At 48.2% G+C, this 15750-nt stretch overlaps 1 protein-coding gene across 3 annotated transcripts in view; it reads right to left on the reverse strand.

Annotated features, from left to right (window-relative positions):
* The window catches only part of PBX1 (PBX homeobox 1), a 132776-nt gene that overhangs the window by 63337 nt on the left and 53689 nt on the right, over window positions 1-15750 (reverse strand). The window lies entirely within an intron of this gene.

Consider the following 15750-nt stretch of genomic DNA (forward strand, 5'->3'; position numbering starts at 1 on the left):
AACCAGATGATCTGTGAAGGTCCCTTCTCCAACCCAAACTACTCTATGATTCTGTGGTCCTGCAGGCAGGAGGTAATACTGCCCATGGGGTCTCTCTGTGGGGGAGCTACAGAGACACTCTGTGAGGAGAAGACAGAGAAACAAGTACCAAACACTAATTAGCCTTCAAAATACAATTTGTTAGGAAGTGGATGACTGGAAAACCCATCAGCGTGAAATAGAAGCGTTGAGACATGCACACCCCCTGCCTTCCCCAGACATAAACACAGATCTGGAAGGGCACCAACCGCCACAGCTTCTCCCTACCCAACCCTCCCCCCTCCCAGCGATGAGAAATGTCTCAAAGCACCAAAACCATGGGGCTACAGTTCTGGACCCCAGCATAGCACCCTGTGCAAACAGTCACAAATGAAGGTGAAGCCCCTCAGCTTCCCATCACCTCCACCATCCGTGAAAGGGAAAGACCAAGTTGAGGGCCACCTCTTCCACCCCCCTTCAAGCCTGTGCTCTTCACCTCACCATCTGAGCACCCAAGATTTCTGCATCCCCACTTAGGAGGACCCCGAACCTGAAGCCATCCCAAATGAGCCATCAAGCTGCTGCTTTTTGAAAGCTGCATCCATTTGCACCTCCCAGGCAGCACAGGTGCCTTTGCTAATGAGCAACATATGAATCTCTAGGTGCTCACCATGAAGATGCTCCTTCAGGGCTTGTGACAAGCCCAGCAAGCACTGCTGTACAGGATGAGAGCCTGCAGAGACCTGGCCAGTACTCTCCTCACTTCACAGGAATAGCCTGGTTCTTCCTACCACGCCTCAGTATCCTACAGGGCCAGAGACAAGCAAAGCATGTACCCCACATCTGAGCCCATCCCAGCAGCAGAGTGGCGAGGGTTAAGTCCAGCCAGCAAGGCATATCTCTGTTGCAAGAGTCCATTACCTCCTGCCACATTACCTCATTCATTTCTTATATGCGGATGGTTTATTCTCCCATGAGCACCCTCGCTGGCAGACATGGCTAGTGTAAAGTCCCCTCCCTCCCCTGTATTTCTCTATCCATCACATTTAACACTCTGACAGTAACAGTCTATAATGTTTCTATTCTACAAAACCGCTCTGTCAACTCCAGGCTTCCAGAGCAGCAACTGAGGAAAATAAATAACATCAACACCAGGCCCGACAGTATCACAGCTTGCTTTCTGCTGGGGGTTTATTTTGGTTGGGTTTTTTTTTTTGTTTGGGTTGTTTGTTTTTTTTTAAGGAAGAAGGGAAGGAGCATAAGAAAGAAAGGGGAAAAAGTGCAGGCATGTACTATGCAGAGAGACTAGCAGGAGTTTCCTTCCCACCCAAAGGAAGGGCTAGGAGACCCTGAGATGAGCACAGCACTTCTCACGCAGAGGAAGAAGCCTACTGCCCCCAACACCCCTCTCACCACGTGCCAGCATTCCCCATTGACACAGTGGCTTAGGGGAGGGGAAGGCAGGGGACCATTTCCCAGCTCCTCTTCAACACCAGTCTGCCTTCACCAGCTGAGGGTGAGCACAAGCAGGCAGGCAGCTGCCCACACCCAAGGGCAGGAATGGGCTGGGCAGCTGGAAGAGGCTGTTTGGGGCAGAGGGGCTGCAGCTCTTGGAGGTAGAGGATTCAACCCACCGTCACTGACCATAACCCTCCCACATATCCTGCAGCAGGCCAAACCCCATCTGCTCCATACCAGCTCCTGGTCAGAAATCACTAATCCACTTAAATAATCCACTCCATCTCATGGCTTAGTGGCTTCATGGTGTTTTCCATCTCCTTTCACTCCTGTGAAATTTCCTGGAGTCAAAATCCGGCACACCACCACTCCTCCAGGGTTTACCTGTTCCTTTCTGCAGCTACACAGGTGACCCCAGCACCCAGCAGTAGGGAGGGTGAAGGGGTTACTGCACCCAAGTAAGTATTGCCAGCAAATCCTAATACTAAAAATAATAACTACAACAAGAACCACCTTAAGAAATTGCCTGGCACTTTAGAAAGTGAAAACCAAGCAGAAAACTTCTACTTGTATCAATATCTTTGTTCTTCCTTCATATGACTATGTTGGTATTTAAGTACCAATGTGCAAGCTCGCCTGCCTCCCGCATAAGCTGCACAGGCCTGACAAACAGAGACCTGCTCAGGTGGTGTTTTTCACTGGGAGAAAAAAATATAAATACATGCACAAGAACTTTTCCAATCAATCGGAGAGAGACACAGCCCTTGACAGCCCTGCAGACTGGGGGGCTGTGCTCAGCAGGCAGCTTACGGAAACCAGCAGGGATGCACCCACCCGTGGCAGAAAAATGAGGAGGAAACGCATGCGAGGGCCAGAGGGGATGCTCAGAGGAGAGAGAGGTTTGGACTCAGAAAACACAGGGAGCAGGTACCAGTCCACGCAGCCCCCCACTTATTCATCTACCCAGTCCCTTTGTGTTAAGCAGTTCTGGAATCAAGGTGACACTCTCCAGCTTAACATCACAGGTCCACTGCCAGCCCTGGACGGGGCTACACCATCCTGCATCCATATTCCTTCAAGTGAAAATATTTAAAGAAAAAATAAATAAATAAGTAAGGGGGGAAAAAAAAGCAACAAGCAAGCAGAAAACGGTTCCCTCTTTTGTTTACATACCTGCCAAGGGCTGACGCTGGCTGCTGTCAGTCATTTGTATGAGCTGACGGTTTTCTAGCCGACAGCAACACAAGCAATACTAAGGCAAGCAATAAAGGGACGGATCCTGCTCTGAGAGCCCCATGCTACCTCCCCAGCTCACTCTGCAAACCCTGCTCTAGGAAGAAAACGCACCAAGCAATCAGAAAAGCTTCATTTTTGGAAAAGAAAATGTGTTTTCCTTCAAGGCATCACCTCTGCAGAAGGGATCACCGAGCAATGCCTGCACTGAGCTCAGCCGAGCACCCAAAATTTGAAGAACTCAGATGGACAATGTTTGCATCTGAGCATCCTCCCCAGATTCCCCAGAGAGGGGCAGCTTACACTGCACCCACCACAGACCAGGTTCACTGGCCAGACCCTGCCTGTGCTCTGCATCACAAGCTGGGCTTTGCTGCAAAGCCCCCATAACCACTCAGAAAACCGTGAGCCAGGAAGGATGCTAATGGACTTTGGGCTATCGTCTGGAACGGGTTAAAGGATTAGGACTCCAGAAGCAGCTATCTTTGCCACAGTCCTCTGCTGGGAAGGGCCTTCATTTCACTGAAAAAAGAAACTTCCCACTTGCAAAAGCAAGAATAAAGCTTCCTGCAGAGGCCTGACAGCATAATATGCATGCAGACCCATGTGTACACACACACCCCTATGCAGGCATGCTCACAAGGGGAACGTGCAAGAGCAATAAAAAGAATTAAGGAGCAATGAAAGGTGCAAACCAAACTCCAGGCTTTGATGTGGAAAAAAATCCCCACACAAATGCAGTTTTTTTGTCAAGCTGTATTATTTTCCATTCATAAATATCCCCCTCAATAGCTATATAAGTACCCAGAAAAAATTTGTATTTAGCTAAGCCCTGTCACCAGGAAGTGTGTTATTTGCTCTCTGATGGCTGCTGGTACTCCATTTACAAAAAAATCCTCCTCCCTTTGCCCAACATGAGAGGAGAAACTGGGCGCTGGGAGCAATCACAGCATGACTGGGGAGCAGCCCTTGGAAAGAAATGTTTGCAAACAGTTCACTGGCTGAGATTGTATCTGGAACCCAAGCATGTTTGTATGATTAACCCATTTCCTATTTACTTTCACATCAAGATCTGCTGACAAACAGTTCACAAAGCTATAGAGTAAAAGCTCAGGGTTTTGGAGCAGGGCTCCCAAACTCTGGGGAGAAGCAATGCCCTGTGGATAGACACAGATAGTTCGGCTGTTTTGTGGAACAACCAAACATTCCAGATTTGCTGCTGCCAAAGTTCAAGGCTAGAGACTCACTTGCAGGACCAGCAGCATCTTCCACTTGTGCCCACAGCAGAGTCCTTCAACAGCCAGAAATGACAGAAGCAGTGGTGCATGGGGTCAGGGAAATTCATCCTTTCTAGCTTCAAGAAATGTAAGATTTTCGGCTGGTTTCTGCAGGGAGGAAGTGAATTGAGGAAGCAGAAAATCCTCAAGTTAGAGCAAACACAGCCTTCCTGGGCACCCCAGGCTCAGAGCCCCGGGCTACCCAAGGAGTGGCTGTGGTGCGCACCAGAGGGCAGCAGTGCCAAAGCCACCCACCACAACCCTACAATCTGCAACCCGACAACCACCCAGCAGAGGACAAAATACCCAGTCCCTGTCAAGATATTACTCACCAGGTACTCACTCCACAGGGGGAAAGAGACAAGAACATAAAATCATCAGCCATTTGATCCCTTTCCTTTAAAGAAAACTTGGTGCTCCTTACCAGAGTCAGGAGTAGCTGTGTACCAAACCAAAGCCCTTTTTGCTGCTGCTTTGAGGACATCCTCAAACACTACAAGCTTCACCCAGGCACACATGGCTGCTTGCAAGGGGCTGCTCTGCCACAGTGCTACCCATCAAGGCATGCCTGTCTGGGACTCATGGATGGTCCACACTCTCAGGCATTTCTAGGATCTGAAAACCCCTGGCACTACTGCCAAGGGAAGGTAAAGAGGGTTGTAACTGAAACCCATGGGGGAGGCCTGGCATGGAAGCAATGCATCCCTGCATTGCTGTGAGCACTCTTATATCACTGCAAGCACCCTTCCTCCCACAGCCTGCTTGCATGAGGCCACAAGGCCAGCCCAGCTATGGGTAGCGCAACAATACCTCATACACCCTCACCTCAACCTGCACACCATCCTCTTGCCATGCTCCTGCCTAAAGCCCACCTCTGGAGATGATAACAGCTAATGAAACCTGTGGCCCACTGATAACGGGAGATCAGGCAAAGCAGCGGTGGTGGCAGCAGCAGCCAGGCTGCAGAGCGAGCTGGGATGCATGTAATCAGAAGGGTTATCTAATGCTAGTTTCATTCTAATTGAGTCACTACCATATGTCACCCTGCAATAACAACGCAAGCAGCATGCAACTGAATACATATTTAATTCACATAATGGGTACAACAGTAGAAGTAATCAAGGCAGTTTGCCATAAGCCATAAAGAAGTGTAGCGTGTTCCTATTGAGGAGCCGCCTATGCTCAGGGAGAAGGGGATAGCAGAGGCATTGCTCCACTGAGAAAGCTGCAAAGGAGAGGGTGAACCCCCCAAAATGCACCCTGGCAGGGATTGAAGGCAAGGCGTCCATTCGACATGAATGGAAATCTATGGCAGAATATTGTTGACGGATCGTTAGCTCCTTCAATATAATTAACAGTAATGGATTTATTGGTGGAAATTTAATGATTTGAATGTTAAATACCGGCCTGGAATTGTGGTGTGCAGTCCAGCCGAGGGGCGGACGCTGTTTTTCCAGTTTCAGGAAGGACCAAAAAATTGTAAAACTCAACACAAGCCAGGAAAAGATACAGCAACACAGGCAGAGCCAGGTAGCTGTGGCTTTCCTGCTCCCAGAGCACCCTCCTCTTCCAGTGGCACCTGACGGCCCCGCTCACCACCTTCATTTCCTCCCGCAATGAGAAGATTAATATGATTGAGAACCACTCATCAATATCTTTGGACAGATCAACCAGAGTTTTCATTAAGCCATATTAATGCTTTTGGATACACAGCTGCGGACAGGTTAGACTTCAAAACTAAGGCCTAGAGAGGAAAGAAAAGAGGAAAGGAGCAGTATTTGCTCCCAGCCGGGAATTAATGGAAAGCTGGCCGGCTCCCTCATTAGCAGCCTCTCCCACCACCATGTTTTGATGTATATTTCATGAGGATAAACAAACATTCATTTCACTTTGGGAAGGTGCTTGCTGTAATGTATTGGCAGCCTCACCAGCAATGAGGGGACATTAATTTCAATTCTGGTGTTTAAACACTTTGTTGATTCCCAATCATTCATCCCTGGCTCAGCACAGCCCTGACATAGGGAAGCAATGGACAAGCAGAGCCCCAACCTCACATTTCTGCAGAACCTGCTGGAGTTTATTTTCTATTTAAATTACTTAAGAAAGACCAGACATTACGAAAGAGGCAGCTCTACCTGGCTGCTTGCATTGGGATGCAGCCTTCAGCTATCCCATGTATGATCAGAGAAAGGCTCCCAGCCTATGTTGGGAAATGCCACCCCTGAAGAACAGGATCCGATGAGTATCGGTAGCTATTATGAACCACAGGATGTGCCAGAGATGGAAGGAGGACATCTGGAAGATTCCTGGGTCTTTCAGGATTCCTTAGCCTTCACCTCTGTATCTGTATTAAATAACAACAGCAGCAGCTCTTTTCCCAGGGGGAGCTGCAGAGCAGTCTCTTATAGACAGGGAGGATTCTCAGTCCAGCACCACAAGACAGACCTCACTTAGAAAACAGCTTGCCCAGTCCAAAGAGCTTGTCTTGCAAGGACAGGAAACCAGATGCGCTGATGAGGATGTGCCTTCTTTCCAAACCACATGCCACTCTGGAGTAACCAGCTTGCAGCTTCAACTGTTTGGGCAATTTTGCCTGTCAGTAGCCTGTACCACTCAAAAGTGTTTTGGAAATGCACAGGCCATATGTGAGAGAACGCCCAAAGCATTCCCCATGGAAATGCAGCTATGGATGCAGGTAGCTGTGTCTTCTCTCCATCCCTTGCCCTCGGCTCCCCACATGCACTGCTGAAAAAACAGAACTGGCGGAAACTGCACAGTGGAGGAAGCAAGGGAGGCAGGGCCATGGAGAGAGGGGACAACTGGGAGTGGGAAAATGGCCTGGAAAAGGACATGGGGTCCTGCTGCACAGCAGAGGAGAGCAGGACAGGCTGAAGAAAGAGTGGTGGGAACAAAAACACCTTGTATTACTCTCACATGTCTGTAAGAGGTGATGCTGCTGGTGGAAAGCAGGTTTGTTTTTTTTTTTTTGTAAACAACCTGGGGGTTAAGATGCATGGAAAAAGCAAAACAGGAAAATGATGCCTCTGTGAAATAGTGACATGTTGGTTCTGTGAATGCCAAGTATTTTGCTTATCCCACCCCTCCCCAAACACACCACCAGCCAAAGGGAAGAGAGGAGCTCCACCAGTTCCCCCACTTCCAAAAAAGACAAAGGTCCCATCAAAAGACTTAAGAAATATTCACCTGAAGAGCCAAAGCAGGAGGGCAGGGAGGAAGATGCTGCACACTGGGAGAGCCAGAGCTGCCCCCTTGTTTTTCCTCCCACTTTTATTCTCCTGCTTCTTTTTGTGATCACCCAATATGCAAGATACCCTAACATAAAGTAGACTTAAAAGAAGTTACAGTATCTGACAACACATCAACAGCTCTCTGGGAGCACCACAGAGACATTGTGGTTGCTTTATATTATGAAGCATGCACTGAGACACAGACACGCTCATACTCATATTCCTATCTAGCACCACATAAAATGCAGGCAACACTACAAAAAACATTTCTCCTTTCAATTTATTTTGTGTGATCTGCTTTGTCAGAATATTGTAGAGGCAGCAGCACTGTCTCCCTTCTCATCAATGCATCTCTTTGTTTTTAAGGGTAAAAAACTGTTTTAAGAAAAAAAACACACTAATGCCTAGAAAGGAGCTTAAGAGAGCTGCCACAATCAGGCCACAAGGCAGCCAAGCACCAAACATCTTTTCCCCAAACACCTTCTAGGGCATGATGCCAAATGGAAGGGTTTTTGTCAATATCAGGTGGCTCAGGAGGCACAATGGTCTCTTGGTACTGAATGACTAATCCAGCCCATCAGAAGTCTCCTCCTGACCCTTCATCAGAGGTTGATGAAGGTCTATGTCCCTCCCAAAAATTCCTCCCATGTGTCTGTCTTGACTTATCCAGTCAAATGTTTCCAGTAGCATTGCAATGGACATGACTGACCTGACAGAAGCCCCCTTGGAAATGCATCCAGACTGCATGCTGGTTGGACGAAATACATGTTTCCTTGTGGCAGGGTTAAAAACTGCCAAACATCCCATTCCAGCTCCCCACAAGGAACACATACCATCAGAAAAGGTCTCTATCCCAAAAAGCTCCTCATCTAAGCAAACTGGCTGAAAAGGTGAAAGGGAGAGAAGGATTCCAACTGTCCCACTACAGCTCACATGCTGACATCTAGCAAAGCCACCCCAACTCCTGAAGCTTCCTTGTCCTGCTGAGGCCACTGGAAAAGAAAGATCCGTGGTCTCAAGTCATAAGAAAAATCCCAGAGCCTTCCTCCCTCTGCCCCCCTCCAGTGTTCAATAATCCTGTTAAACTGAACCCTAGCTGGATTAATCTCTTTCCCCAGACAAATGGGTGATTATTCAGGCATCACATTGGGATTTTTAGGGTTTGTGAGCATTTCTACTGATCTTCTCTTGGCTTCTGTTGTAAATGGCTTTTACAGCTCCCCCGACAGCACACGCAATTCAATTCAGTCTCTCTATTAACATTTCAGATACAAATACCTGCTCCCCAGGGCGACCCACAACAAATATCAGCAGAGATTTGGGGAATCCTTCCCTGCCTCACAACCAGTTTGGTGGCTAGAAAAACCTATAGCTACTCATACTTGTCCTTTAAGTCCTCTCCTCTCTAAAGCTTGCTGAGAGAAGCTCTGCAAATACTCAACCTGTACAGCCTAAGGCCAGAGCATTCAGAAATCAATGTCCTAACCAAGCCTAGCAAATCCAACACATGCCTCAGGAAGCCCTGGATAAGGAAGATCCTACTGAAGTCAATTTGGCACCCAAAAAGCCGGGTGTAAACACATAATCTGACTGGGAAACACTCAGGCAAGAACATTACATGGTTGTTGTGCCTCCTGCCCAAGAGAATAAATGTAGACTCACTAGGAAAAGCAGTAGGGAAGGCTGAAATGCATGGTGCTCTGGGTAAACTGGGGTAGAAGTAAGTTCTTTTCAACTTAGCTGATTCTATGATTCAGGTTTCTTGCCTGGATAATAGAAGACAATCACATGCCACTCCAGGGAACTGGTCCTGGATCACACTGGGTCACATTTTCATCAAGGTCAGTCTGTTTTTTCAATAATCAGAGAAAGGATTTGGGATTGGGACACATGGTCTCTACATCGCACAAAGAAACATAACCATGGGGCTCCTTTACTCCCTGGAGCATCTCTTCAACACAGCCACAATCCACATTTGCGTTCCTATATATGCAATTATGAGTGTGCATATACAGATACATGCATACATACACATACAAGCATGAATTTTTGTAAACAGCATGGAACTAAGCAGCATTAAAACACCTTTTCGTTCTTTGAAGTGCATTTTTTGGTTGCTCTCTCCCAACCCCAAATAATGCCATCACCTAAAAGCCAACAAGCCCTTCTGCACTGCCCAGATGTTTTTCCTGCATGTCCTTAGCTGTATTTCTGTACTTCAGTGACTACAATAAGTTGAAACTAATTTATAGTGTGGCTAGCCCTGTCAAGGCAAGCTGGCTAAGCTACAGAACTGTTTACCAAGTCACAGCCTGCTCTGCCCATCCAAGCCCAGCAAAGTTGCAGGTATGCAAATGAGTACCTCGTCTCCTGGATGCCAGCATGACCCTTCATCCACTAGCAAAGAGAAAGGGAAGAAATCAGAAGCAGCACCAGCTCTGCAGCTGGAAGGAAGCACTCACTGGCACTTGCAGTACTGCCAGCTTCCACTTCAGCAGGAAACTGGTATTTTTGATCATTTTTTCCCCCTCAAAGCTCCAGAAGTCTTGGGAGAAATGAGTCTCACAGCATTCAGTGTCAGAGAAGAAAGCAAAACACAGAGTAGTGCTGATCCTCATGAAAGACAGCCTCAACAGTGAGGCTTCCCACATTGATTAAGACATCCTTAGAAAACACAAATCAGTTCTTCCACCTTCTCTGGGTTATTTGGTTTGTGGCACTCAGGGCATATGAGACACTTCTCGACACTGCTAGTGATCAAGGATGCTTTGCCAGCTCTTGGCCAGACTGGGGACCAGGGATGGCAGGGACAGCCTGCTGAGCTCAATGCTGAGCCAGAGGCAGTGATCCTCAGGAGAGTCGCGGAGCATAGGAGGAGAGGGATGCTCTGCAACTCTCAAGAAATCCTTCCCATTTTCTTTGCAGCCAAGTACAGCCTGGGGCACCAAACAGAACAAAAAGACACAAAATCCAGGCACTCACAGCCTCTCTTTCCTAATCAGGATGGAGATGACCCAGGCAAAATTCCTATTAACCAGCTAATGTGTATAGCGTGTTTCCCAGTCAGGGCTCCTTGTGGCTAAATAACTGTCTTTATCCCCCAATTTCCCTTCATCGTTTATCATCTTCTTTCAAATCAACTCAATATTTCCTGAATCCTCAAGTACTAACAGGCTGGGAGGATAAAAAAAACCAAACAACCCACAACCAAAAAACCAAGTAAAGTGCTTATGCCTCACTAGAAAACTGGTTAATTTTTCCCACCCCTCTCTCTTCTCTCAAACTTCCCCCTTTCCACCCTGGGCCTCCAAACACTTCCTGGACAGTCAGGGATTGGCTCAGACACACTGGCCTGGGGGATGAAACCCAGCAAGCAAGAAGGCAGATGGGTCACAGCACTAGGAAGAAAAAAGCACAGCACATCAGGATCTCCAGCAGGTGCATTTCTGTTCCCTCATCCCACCTCAAATCAGCCCAGCATCCCTGGGACAAACCCAGCCCCGCACCAAGCAGTGCTGGGATACTTTCACAAAGGACAAGAATCTTTCATAGGAAAGCAGCTAGGGATCACAATGCAAAAGCATCTTTTGTGCAGCACACTTCCTGCTCCGCCAGCAACCCCCTTCAAGCTGATGTGAATGGGCAGGGACATGAGTTCCTGCAGCAAAAATGGGTCTGCAAGGATGCAGAAGAGAGGGGCTGCGGTGAGGGCTTGGCAGACATATATGAAAACAGAGCACAGCGGTGTTTCACGCTCAGGGAGCTCTTCCCCCTCCACATTCACCTAGTGGCAGGGGAGATGGCATGGGTGACCAGGCCGTGGCCCCATATGGCACTTAAGGTAACTCCACCTGCACCACTACATTATGTGGCACCTCCATCACAGTTGGAGACCTCCAGCTCCTACAGAAAGCAACCCAAGCCATCACCCAGATGCAGCCATGCTGCTTGCCTCCCAAGTGGGGCTCATCTTGCAGTCTCCAAAACAGAACAGAAAGAAATTAATAATTCTTTTACACACACCTTCTCCCCTCTTTCAGTGCTTCCTCTCCCCAGGTTCTGCTTCCCCCCTTTGCTTTCTAACACACTGCCACAGCCCCAGGTAAATTGTGTAAGGGCAATTCAGGGGCAACCTAAAAGCAAAGCAGAATGGCTGCAGAGTAGGGAAATCAGGAGAAAAAAAAAACAAAAACAAAAACAAAAAACAAAATGAGCAGAGAGGGGTTTTAAAAAGAGACAGGACTAGGGAAAAAGCAATGGCAGCACAAGGAAAGAGGAAGGGAGGGAATTCCTCTGGAAATCATTAATACTCCAGAAACCTTCAGGACTAAACCTGAATACAGACACTTAAGCTCTCAGCTCTGCCATTAACGCTAGGGCCTAAATTATTGATCTTTTGCCTTTATCAGCATAACAGTCACGTCTCGGTATCAAGATCTAACTACACTGCGGTCCCTGTGCTGCAGCCACTGAAATAATTAGGAGAAATTCTCATTAAAGGAGAGTGAAAGGTTCAGAGATGGAGACAGAGGAAAGGGTCTGAGAGGGTGTTTAATGTCTTCCACGGGGTCGAGAGCGCGCTCTGATCAAATCCCTGTGCGGGGCCACAGGATGACAGCTTATCAAAAGGAGAAGTCCAAAGCCTGGGCTGGGCTGCACCATACCAGCACTTGCCCGCAGCCACTACCACATGCCAGTGAAAGTGGGAATAAAGGAAGGTAGGGGGGAAATGTATAAAAAAAAAAAGGGAAAAAATTAATAATGGAAGGGCTGCTGTGAGCTTGTTTGGAGTCTGAAAAATTCAGCCTGGGGAAAGAGAAACGGTGTGGGGAAGGGAGATGGATACCAGAGACAGCCAGAGGAGGAAGGAGCCCAGCCTGCCCCCCAGGGCACATGGTCACGCTCTCACTATCTATTTCACTGTAGACTTCACCTCTCAGGACGCTGAAAGGAAACCACAAAACAAAAAGGGAGTGGCAAAACCAGAGCAAAACCACACACACAGCCAAGAGAATGGAGGGAATAAGCAAGGAGGATGGGGAAAGAAGCCCAGCTTGGCAGCAGCACTGCTCCCAGTCCCAAACGCTGTGGAAAACATTAAAAAATAAAAACATAAATTTATTAAAAGAAGGAAAATGCACTCCCACCAACCAAACCCTGCGGGAGACACTTCACAAAGCCCAGGGGCAAAAAATAAAATCCCAGTCTAGTGGGTAGCAGAAATAAGTTGCTGGAGATTTTGGCGCAATTGGGGAAGGGGTGATGGGAAGATACATCAAGTGATGGCCATGGAGGGAGAAGGACAGGGATGAATGTAAAAAGCCTTCCCCCGTGCACGCAAAGTTTGTCTATATCTAACGTCAACACGCTGTAATTTAAAAGAAAAATTCCATTTCACTCAGCTAATCAGAATGGTTAGAGAGACCATTACCACAAACACTGGGAACATCTGAAATTGATTATTTTTTACTTCGTGCAGTTAATGAAATCCTCAAGCAACTGCAGGCAAGTGTGGCAGAGGGGTCCGTGCCCAGCACTGGGGACAGGGAGCAGGATGCAGGTGCCACACCACTGACCTCCCTGCCTAGGGCTGCAGGGAGAGGTGTGGGGCTGCCAGAGCTGAGCTGGGCTCTCTGCCCACCATTTTGTGAAGGCTGGGGATATTTAGCATGGGCGACACATCCCGTAAGGAGCACCACATCATTAAATGTCTTGGGCTGGTGCGGCGAGGAAGAGAAATGCAGGATGTCACTGCCTGATAGGGAGAAGACTCAGAGGTTATTTATTAGCCGACACTTACCACAAACTGCATTTCCTCCATTTGCATTCAATATGCTGCAGCCAGTTTAGCACCAGGAAAAGCTGGATGGGATGGAGGGACTAGCACCCTCACCCTTCCTCTGCTCTCTCTCCTGCTCTCCACCCATCTCAACCCCTCAAGAGCTCCCTTGCCCCTTGCCAGTGCCACTGGAGCCACCTGTCTACTTGCTTGGCATGACCCCATCACACCAAAGAAGCTGTGAGGTTTCCCTGTTGATACTCTCCATCACCATAGTTTAATCAACCAAGCTCTGGGGTCCAGCCACTAAGTCCTGGGGTTCTGCTACAGTCCCCAGAGCTCTACAGCGACTGTTTGGCCACCAATGCAGGACACATCCCTTCTGCAAGACCAACCAGAACAGCATACCAAAGAGCCCACAGACACTAGGACACTGAGCCTGTTGCTGCCAGGTACCAAAATTCCTTCTTGGAGTGTCACAAGGGCATCCCCACCTCAGACCCAGGCACATGCAGAGGACCACTCTCCCCTCCACCCCATAGCCACAGCTTTACCCCCACCTCTGAAAAGTGGCCGAGTGTAATTACGCAGAAAGCTCCTCTGGAGCTATATCAATAAGACAGACGTCTGTTGTATCATTCTCTCTCAGTAAGGCATTTCTTCTCCCCAATTGCTCATATAGAATCATAGCCTAATAGCATGCTATTAACATAATTGCCAACACAACTAGTGTTCCGTGTCTCACAGCCATTTGCTTATTTTGCCATAAAGAATATCAAAAACCAGCCCAAAAACCTGCACCCAGGCTATGCGGCCAAGGGGACCAGCCGCTCAGCTCCGCCAGTGGTTTCGGGACCCAGCAGCACCAGTGGCTGGCCACAGCTGCAAACCACAGCACTGGCAGCATGCTCCGACCGGGTTCCTGAGCAGACATGTGCGAAGATCTAAACAGATTCTGCCAGGCGAAATGAAATTCCCATTATTTTTAATTAATCCTTAATTAAAATATATTACTCCGCAGATTCCGCAAATCTCTCTTAATATGCAAATGCGGCCCATTCAAGGATATTTACATATCATTAATTAAAACGGCACATTCTTTCAGTCTAACAAGCTGGAAGCCATGGCTGTTGCCACACTGGCAAGAAAGCCCAACCCGGCACTGCCAAATTCATCCGCGAGAAAGATGTTAAGTGTCATGACAGGGGTGAGAGAACACAGGATGGGGCTGGGGAAAGGAGACAGCTCTCAAGGTTCTCACCCATCACCCAATGAGGAGTCGAGTCTGAGAGATCCTGATCTGTGGCAGAAGAACCCTGTCAATGCACGATGGCACAGCAGCATCCAGGGAGTAAGGAGAGATGTTTCAGCAGGGCAAGAGGCATGGTTCAGGCTCTGAGCACACCGTCAGTGCTCACCCACACACGATGTTTGAAGTCAGATGGTTCCCCATGGCCTTCAGTGCCAAGGACATTGTGCTATCCCACCAACATTTGTCACCAGGGAGTACTCTTGCTCTCCTTCTCTGCCTCAACCTCGGACCATGGAGATCTCTGTGCTTCAGAGCTACCAAGACACACAGAATCGTAGAATAGTTAGGGCTGGAAAGGACCTTAAGATCATCCAGTTCCAACCCCCTGCCCTGAGCAGGGACACCTCACATTAAACCATGCCACCCAAGGCTCTGTCCAACCTGGCCTTGAACACTGCCAGGGGTGGAGCATTCACAGCTTCCTTGGGCAACCCATTCCAGTGCCTCACCACCCTTACAGTAAAGAACTTCCTCCTTACATCCAATCTAAACTTCCCCTATTTAAGTTTTAACATCACCTGCAAGTCGAGTTGCCAGCAACCAAATCCACTACAGGCTGCTTCACATCAAGCAAGACAAAGTGCTTCATCTAAAGGGTTAGACCTTACAAGATAAACCAGTGCTACAGCTTTTCAACAGGTAAAAGCACATAGGTGATGATGAGCTGGCTTGAGGGATGACAGCTTTCTGTTCTCTAGTAATTTCTTCCTCCATGTCTATCTGTGCCTCCTTCCCCAAGTCTTAAGGGTCATGCTCTTTTGGCAGCATCACAAACATGGATACCTGCATGCTCTGCACCCACAACTCTGACCCCAACTCCCTGTTTAGTACAGCAGGGCTAAGGATCCCAAGATGCACGTGAATCAAAGCAGAGTGTGAGGTAGCCAAGAGGTTAACCACTGCTCCAGCATGAGCCTAATAGCCACAGAGAATTTTTTGTTTTATTGTTCTGGAGAGGCTTAACAAGTAACTGAGTCCAGGTACTCATCAGGCACAAACCCATTACCCCAAAGAGCCATCAGTCTTGCAGAGGCAATGACAACTCTGTTATTGCCAACTGACCTGTGCCTTAAGTCTCCCATGGGCTGGTGTCAACAGACACATCAAGTACCCAAAAGCCAGCTAGCAGCTCCTTCCCAGAAAAGGAAGGCCACCACCAACCAAATAGTATGCACACGTTCACGGCTCCAGCAGTGCCTGAAGCAAAGGCTGGCCAGGCCTCCACAGCAACGTACCAAGACAGAGCCTTACCTGCCATCACAACCTGGATGAACCACTCCTATAAACCTGGAGATTTTCATCCTGAAGGACTGATTTCCATGAGAATGACAGCCCAACTCTCATTGTCTCAATATTGTCACTCCTTTCTCCTAGACAGAGCAGGCAGCAGAAATTCAGCCAGCAGCTCCTCACACAAGACTGACA

This window comes from Melopsittacus undulatus, chromosome 6 (assembly GCF_012275295.1).
Source record: "Melopsittacus undulatus isolate bMelUnd1 chromosome 6, bMelUnd1.mat.Z, whole genome shotgun sequence".
Taxonomy (NCBI): Eukaryota; Metazoa; Chordata; class Aves; order Psittaciformes; family Psittaculidae; genus Melopsittacus; species Melopsittacus undulatus.